The 8,955-nt window shown below is 42.8% G+C and overlaps 1 pseudogene; it reads right to left on the bottom strand.

Annotated features, from left to right (window-relative positions):
- Positions 1-5,741: 5,741 nt before the first annotated feature.
- Positions 5,742-8,627, bottom strand: LOC110284825 (annotated as a pseudogene).
- Between the last annotated feature and the right edge of the window lie 328 nt (positions 8,628-8,955).

Genomic DNA, 8,955 nt, shown 5'->3' with positions numbered 1-8,955 from the left:
CCTCAGTCTCCCAGGTAGCTGGAATTACAAACTGAGTCACTAAAACCAGCTTAAAATAATTTGTCACTTAATATCAGTGAATGTTTAATTTGTATGCTTCTTTCATATACCTACCTAGCCAGGATCAGGTAAGATTTTCTCAGGCACAATAGCTTTCTAGATAAACAGTTTATGAAGCCCTGACCTCAATGTGCTGAAGAGACAAACATTGCCAAGAATGTGTAAATGACATGACAGTTGCACACAACAGCCTGTTGTGTCATGTGGGCAGATGAACCAGGAGCTAAGGTATGTTTCCACAGGACAGATCAGTTGTCCTGGCAACCACCCTACCAACAAGAGCAAGCATAAGGAGTTTGAAGAACCATACATGATGTTTCTCAGAGAGAATCATTGAGGTCACCTTAACAACAGAAATTATTGAAAAGGAAAAAAAAAATCCAAGAACAGAATATATTCTATGATCTTGTTTACATATAAATGACCTAGTGTAAACATTTAGAACTAGACAAGAAATTAGTACAAGAACATAAAAATCATACCTGTAATCCTGGCAGTAAGGAGATAGAGACAGGAGAATCAGAAGTTTGGAAGCAGCCGGGCGTGGTGGTGCACGCCTTTAATCCCAGCACTCGGGAGGCAGAGGCAGGCGGATTTCTGAGTTCGAGGCCAGCCTGGTCTACAGAGTGAGTTCCAGAACAGCCAGGGCTACACAGAGAAACCCTGTCTCAAAAAAAAAAGTTTGGAAGCTTAAAGTTCTCAGCTATTTAATAAGCTTGAGAACAACCCAGGCCATGTGAGTCCATGTCTCAGGGGGGGAAAGCAACAATAAAAAGACTATTTTATGTTAGTATAAATAACATTTTAGTGACAAAGCACATGTTCAAAACCAAAAATACAACAATGTTTTACAAACTCATAGTCAGGTTTAGTAAAATGTTGGTGGAGTCTCACATCTAGTGATACATTCAACTCATCAGTAGAAAATATACCCAAAGGATGCTCCACCATACCACAAGGACATGTGCTCCACTATATTCATAGCAACCTAATTCATAATAGCCAGAAGGTGGAAACAACCCAGATGTTCTCTAACCAAAGAATGGATACAGAAAATGTGGTTCATTTGCACAGTGGAATACTATTCAGTCATTAAAAATGAGGGCATTATGAATTTTGCAGGCAAATGGAAGGAACTAGAAAATACCATCCTGAGTGAGGTAACCCAGACCCAAAAGGACATGCATGGTACATACTCACTGATAAGTGAATAATAGCCAAAAAGTTGAGAATACCCATGATACAACTCATAGATCGTAGAAAGCTTAACAAGAAGGAAGGCCTGAGTGCAGATACATGAAACCCACTTAGAAGGGGAACAAAATAATCACAGGAGACAGAGAGAGGGAGGAAACTGGTTGGCAGTGGGGAGGGCAAAAGGAAGGGCAGGGTCAAGTATTGGGAGAGTCAGGAGAGATGCCCAGAGGGCCAGGAGGATGGATCGAAACATGCAGCAGTGGGGGTTAGGGAATGGGGGGCAGGAGTCCTAGAAAGTCCCAGAGACCTGGGATATGAAAGGCTACCAGGACTCAATGTGGATGACACTAGCCAAAATGCCCAACAGAGGGGAGATAGAACCTGAAGAGACCACCTCCAGTATTCAGACATGGCCCCCAATTGAGGCAGGGGGCCACCTGCTCATCTTCAAAAAATTTAACCCAGAATTGTTCCTAAGGGAAATGCAGGAACAAACATGGAGCAGAGACTGAAAGGCCATCCAGTGACTGGCCCAACTTGGGGTCCATCCCATGCACGCACAAATCCTGACACTATTACTTGAGGCCATATTGTACGTGCAGACAGGAGCCTGGCATGGCTGTTCTCTGAGAGGTTCTACCAGCAACTGACTGTGACAAATGCAGATACTTTCAGCCAACCATTGGATTGAGATCAGAGACTAATATGGAAGAGTTAGAGGAAGGACTGAAGGAGCGGATATGGATTGTGACCTCATAGGAAGAACAACAATGACAAGTAACCCAGACTCCTCAGAACTTCTAGAGACTAAGCCAAAAACCAAGAAGCATACATGTGTAGCAGAGGCCTGCCTTGTGTGGCTTCAGTGGGAGAGGATGAACTTAATCCTGTGAAAATTTGATGCCCAGGGAAGGGAGATGCTGATGAGGGTGAGGTGGTGTGATGGTTTATAAAAGTTTGGCCCAGGAAGTAGCACTATTTGGAGGTGTGACCTTGTTGAAGTAGGTGTGTCACTGTTGGTGTGGGCTTAAGACTCTCACCCTAGGTTCCTGAAAGTCAGTCTTCCACTAGCAGCCTTCACAAGAAGACATAGAACTCTCAACTCTGCCTGCACCATGCCTGCCTGGATGCTGCCCTGCTCCCACCTTGATGATGATGGACTGAACCTCTGAACCTGTAAGCCAGTCCAATTAAATGTTGTCCTTTATAAGACTTGCCTTGGTCATGGTGTCTGTTCACAGCAGTAAAACCCTAATTAAGACAGATGGGGATGGATGGTCCAGTAGAGGAGCACCCTCTCAGAGGCAGGGGGCAGAAATGGAGTGAAGAACTTGGGGGGACAGGGAAGGGGGAAACTTTTGGAATGTAAATAATAAAATAATAATAATAAAAAAAGAAAGGCCGGCAGTGGTGGTACACACCTTTAATCCCAGCACTCGGGAGGCAGAGGCAGTCAAATTTCTGAGTTCGACGCCAGCCTGGTCTAATCTAAAGAGTGAGTTCCAGGACAGCCAGGGCTACACAGAGAAACCCTGTCTCAAAAAAAAAAAAAAAAAAAAAAAGTCGCAGCTAAAGATCATGGATAAAATTAAAATGTGACCTCAAAGAAAACAATACTTGGAAAAGAAGCATTTTCTAATATTGTAGGTGGCTGCAGGTTTTGTGGTGATGGTATTGGTCTATTGCTTTTAAAGTTTTTTAGACAATTACTCCCTATAGCCAAGGCTGGAACTTACCCTACAGACTTCATTGGCCTGGAACTTCTGACCATCCTGCTTCAGCCTCCTGAATGCTGCATTGTGGGCACAGAACCACCAAACACATCTTAGATTATGAATGTTCTAATGAAGCACTCAGCTTCATGTAGTCTTTTTGCTGCTCATTTGTGGAGGGAAAAGTGCTCATGTGTTATCACATGAGGTGATAACACATGAGCAGGTGCTAGGGAGCCTGAGGAGGCCAGATGTCTCAGAGTTGGAATTACAGATGGTTGTGAGCCACCATGGAGGTGCTAGGAATAGAGCTTCAGTCCTCTGCAAGAACAGCCAGTGCTCTTAAATCACTGAACCATCTCTGCAGGCCTGGCTACCTTGGCTTGAAACTCGCTAATTCCACTCAGCTGGAATCTACCTGTCTCTGGCTGTATAGGACTATGATTACAAGCATGTGCTACCATGCCCAGCTTTTTTTGTTTGTTTGCATGACTTTTTTAACATGGGTCTTGTGGTTCCACATTCAGCCTCACCACTGGGGCGTGTGAATGCTGCTCGGGCAGAAGAAAGAGGAGAGCACTCGGCTACATTCCATCCTCTACTCATCAGGCTAAGGGAGTGGAAACACAGCCTCAGATGGGGGCCACAGCTCGATGAAAAACGACACAGGCTGGGGCTGAAGAGACCGGGTTTCCAAAACTCTCAGATGTCCAGACGCCACTGGGAACTGCGTGGAGTCAGGACGAGCCTGGGGCCAGGGAAGGGAGAACTTCACCTTAGTTCAGGGGGTAAATGTCTGGGAGCACAGAAGGGCCTCGGACTTAGGGAGACTTAGGCTGCACAGCTCTGTATCATGAAGGCTTCCCCTAACTGTGGTTCTTGATGACAGAGACAGTCCTTGATTGTCCAAGCTGTCTATTCATTGCTCATTGTGGAAAATGGGTGCATACCACTTTCTCAGGGTGGACCAGAGATTAAATACCTTTTGCAGGAAGAAATGTCCAGAAATGGAAGCTTATTGGCTAAACCCGCGGGCTGACCCATGTAGAGATTTCATTAGCATGGAGGGCTCTGTGCTACATGACTATTGGTCACAGTCTTCATGTGGGGTACCGCGGTTATGCATTTCGGAACAGGAACCTGTACAGGAGTAGATGAAACACTTACCGTTTTCAGATGCGAAAAGTACCGGAGTTTCTGAATCCGTTCAGCCTTCCCAGTGTTTGTCTGGTGACACTTGCCACACAGTTTCACTTAAGAGATGAAACTTGGGTTCCCAGCTTTGCAAGGCTTTTCTCACAGAGCTATCTCCTCCATCCCGAGAGCCTCATTTTCCCAAGATGTACTGGGAGCTCCTGGGATGAGGAGAACCCACCGCTCAGAATATCACACGGTGCCCGTGCCAGGGAAGCAGGAGCCAGAGACTGTGTCTTGAATTCCTGATTTTTTTTAAACTATTTATTTACAACGTTCTTGCTAATATAACTGCTTTTAAAATATAGCAAAACAAGGTCATTTACTAACCTGTGAAGTGGTACATACATGATATAGAAAAAAATCCAGTCAGTTAAATTATTATAGCAGATTATTGAAAATTATGTAACAAGGAGACCTGTAACACTCCCTGAACGTGTAAGAAATAAAATACTCTTGGCCATAGTAGCCCAGTCATTCTGTATTACTGACTAAAAGAAATATTACAGTAGAAGATAATGGCAGATTCACAACATTTTTGACAATAAATTTCCAATCTTATTTTAATGATATGACCACAATAAAAAGTTCACCACACATTATATCTATGCATTTCACAGGCGATTAGCAAAACTGAAGACAACTTCAGAACTGTACAAAGAACAGAAGCAAGTCTTAACACAGTTTTCCCATGGTCTTATCCTTTGAAATAAATTCAATACAGTAGTCAAAACTAAATCAAGATTTACTAGTGTCTAGAACAAGAAAGTAAATAAAAATAAAAGTCTCTGAAACAATTATAAAGTACATACTAATATCTTTTTTTTTTTTTTTTTTTTTGAGACAGGGTTTCTCTGTGTAGCCCTGGCTGTCCTGGAACTCACTTTGTAAACCAGGCTGGCCTCGGACTCAGAAATCCACCTGCCTCTGCCTCCCGAGTGCTGGGATTAAAGGCATATGCCACCACACCCAGCTCATATTAATATCCTATCTTCGCAACATATACAATGTTTTGTAATCTTTCTCTTCTTATCTCAATTTGCAGAAGAAAATTCCAAACGATCTTAATTGTATGGTTAATAATGGTGTATCTTTTAAAATTCATGTGTTAGATCTCTTATTTTAAAAGAAAATAAAATGCAAAAGAGCAGTTAAGTACATCAAACAATCCAACTGAACAAGCCTCTAGAATGTAATCAGAGGTTTTTATTCAGCATTGCTGTTCAGTCTCTGCACAAATTGAGATACACAGATATGTACTTCCAAAAATTCAAGATACTATACAGATACACATTAGTATTTTGCACCCACCAATTGTTTACTGTATCAGGGTTACAAAGCTACTGATTATCAGGAATAACTTAAGTCACTGGTCTTCAGATGTGAGATTCAAATAAAGATAAATTACATCAAAATCAGTATTTTTTTTACATAGACCATCTTGAAAAGTGTATTTCAAGAAAATAAAAACAGCATTGGTTAGTGTCTAATCTTCTCTAAAAGTTTACTAAGTGCTAATTCAAAGAACCACGTAAGTCAGCATCTTATTGAAGCATAAGGTCCCATGGGACTTCAGTTTCATATCAAGTGAGTTGTAGATCGACTTAATGTATGACTTCTCCGTTCAAAGAAAGAAGGGAGGCTGGCAAGGGAGGGAGATGGAATACCTGCTAAGGATGATGTGCTGGACAGACGGCTCACAGCAAGTTTTCCACTACTCGGAGGACTCCTTCCCTCTGAGCTAAGGGTGATGAAAGAGCCATCCGTAGGGCTTTCTTGGGAGTTTTGAAAAAAGAGAATCGCCCTTGTAACCTTTTTTGAAGTCTTTTTTTATTGCTCTAGATGCTCGACTCAATGTACTATCCATATCTTTTGTATTTACTTCAAAAGATTCTAGATCAGCCACATAAGATTCTCAGCATCTGCCTTACAAATGGTGTTGACTACATGTCAACACAGCATCTTCAGCCATTTCTCCTTTGGAAGCTCCTCTGACGTCATCTGGAAGCTGAGCAGTACATTGGCCTGTTCTGTTGGTGGCCTCACAAGCAAGGCAAAGGCATTGTGACAATCTTCCGTCTCTCTGATGTCCAGCACCTTCTTAATCTGAGAAAGAGGCATTAGATGAATGTGCTTCAGAGAAGCTGGTGGCCAGGTGCGGTCATGAGGACTTCTAAAAGTGCCAATAACCTTGTGCCATTTTCTTGCTATCTCGAGGCAGTCATTGAAGAGGAAGAGAGTGACTTGCTCTCCTTGGTCGCACCACTCTTTGCACCAGGCTTCGATGAGAAGATAAGAGATTAGCTGGGCATCCATCTACTTCATAAACAACATCAAAAATTTGCTTCTGTGCTTCTGTTTTTCTCTTATCCTCATTGATATGTGTCATTACTTCTTTTAGTGATCCAATAGCTTTTTCTAAAGTGCTTTTGTCTGGGTTTTCATCAGCTGTATGCTTTTTAAGATCATTTAAAAGTAAAGCGACACTGGGTAGCCGCTGTACTGGCCGAATGAGAAGTTCCACAAGGCTCTGTTGTCCACATTCTAGTTTAGCTTGATTTATCTTGAGGAAAGCATGAAATCTGGGCTTTTGTTTTTCACATTTCCTTGCTCATTTCAAAGAAGTTTACAAACTGAGGGTAGATTTTTAACCAAGTCTTTTGAATATTTAAGAAAGATGTCACCAATACTTCTGCTCTCATCCCAGTTAGCAATAAGGTCTTCAAGATCATCCTTTATCTTCATATGCACATCAAAGATATCTGGGATGCTCCCAAAAATAGTCTTGATCTCCTCAGGTGCAAGAATAGATCCACCGCGTTGTCCTTCTTCTTCTAAGGGTACCTGAAATAATTGAATGATTGTGGCCAGTATATTGACATAATTGCTCTCAGTCTGGTAGAGCTCTTTCACCACCTGCCACCTAGCTGACTGCTTTGGAGGAACTGGAGTAGAACTTCTAGAAGACTTAGCACAGGACTTCGGTGTTTCTCCATAGTGGATGCTGGACTCCGGTGTGTTGGAGATATCCAGGAGTGATCCAATAGAAAGAGAGTGCTCAGCTGAGGGCTGCTTATGGGGAGGGAAAGGAGAGAGGTCAGTCTCCCTGGAGAGCTGAGCCAGGGTCTCTTTCAATCTCTGTCTCTTGCGGTTGCTGTTTGGAGAAAGCAGAGACCCCGATTTCTTGAGCTCAGGAGTATTAGCCTTTTCATACAAATACATAGTTTCTCCTGCACGAGCATCCATCTGAATGCTTCCCCAGAACCACTCTTGCTTGACAACAAAAAGTTTCTTTGAAGGTTCAAATGGAAGGTCCTTTACTGTATTCTCTTCAACAATAAGGTGAGTGCATCTTTCATCCCCAACTGGTAAATAGCTACCTCCTTGCATTTCAGTCATTTCTTCCATACTATGTTTCTTTTCATCTGAAAATCCCAGGAAACTTAAAATGCAATCTTGGAATGGAGAAACTTTAAATTCATTTCTAAAGTCATCAACTGCTGCACAAAAACACTGTTCCTTGCGTCTTTCCCATGCTTTATAAATCCATTCTGGCCTCATAATTGGAGTGCCCAGGCTCACAGCAACCCTAAATTTTTCTCCTTGTGTACAATTTGCCACCAGATGTGTTACTTTGGAATTACATCCTTTTCAAATAACTCCACCCATATGATAAACCAATGTCACCAATTTGACAAGCTCCTCCTTCTTCCTGAATCCAGTGAAGCAGAGCACCAGGTTCAGCATACAAATACAATACAGCAGCCGGCAGGAAAATGGCAAGGGCTCTCCCCTTTGTGCACAGTTGAGTATAACTGGTGGCCCAACAACCATACAATCAGCCTTGTATAAGTCATTGAAGACAGAATTCTGGAAGTCAGTAACTACAAATATATTCTCAAATTCTGGGGAATCCAAACTTTCAAATTCTTCCATTGAGTTCATCTTTACACAGGGCACTTTCATTTCCATATTAATACTACTTTTTATTAATTTTTCCTCCGATTTTCCAGGACAACTTTCTTTTATCTTTATAACAGGGACTTCCATTATCTTAATAGTCTTTAAGGCCTTTAGAAGTTCTTGTTTCCCAGCATCCTAGACTATTATCACTCTTGCTTCAACCTGAGGCATTTCTTCATCAACATTTGAAGTAGACGCCAAGTACAAGTTTTCCTTGGACGTTTCAGTAACTTTAGAATCAAACACTGAAGAGTCTGCCAAGCTAGTTATCTCAGTAGGAGATGGTAGCACGATATCGTCAGCCATTGTTTGCACTACTTTACGAAGGCACGCTCAGAGATTCTAAAAAGTAACTACTGCGGTGCAGTCCTCGTAGTCCTCCCTTATCATTCTCAAACACTGAGTCTCTTCACAGGTTCCGCCATGGCTCAAGGGATCGGGTGGACTGCCGATTGGTCAATCTCAATGTACCACTTCGGGAGGCGCCGGCTGATTGGCTGTGAGTGTGTTTCAAACCCGGTAAATGGCTGCAGAGTGCGAACGTTGGCAGGGTGCCCAGATGTGGGCTTGTGCGGGCGTGGCTCCGCAGCACCTCTGGATGCAGCAGGTGTTTCTGTGGTTACCACTTGTTTACTCCATAAACAGCCCAGTCCCTGATGAACGGTCTCTCTACCATCACCTCTAACTTCAAGAAAAAGTACCAAGGCCGGGCGTGGTGGCGCACGCCTTTAATCCCAGCACTCGGGAGGCAGAGGCAGGCGGATTTCTGAGTTCAAGGCCAGCCTGGTCTACAAAGTGAGTTCCAGGACAGCCAGGGCTATACAGAGAA

The sequence above is a fragment of the Mus caroli genome, chromosome 18, assembly GCF_900094665.2.
Source record: "Mus caroli chromosome 18, CAROLI_EIJ_v1.1, whole genome shotgun sequence".
Taxonomy (NCBI): domain Eukaryota; kingdom Metazoa; phylum Chordata; class Mammalia; order Rodentia; family Muridae; genus Mus; species Mus caroli.
Note: the sequence above shows the minus strand (reverse complement) of the source record. Positions and strands in the feature narration are given on the sequence as shown.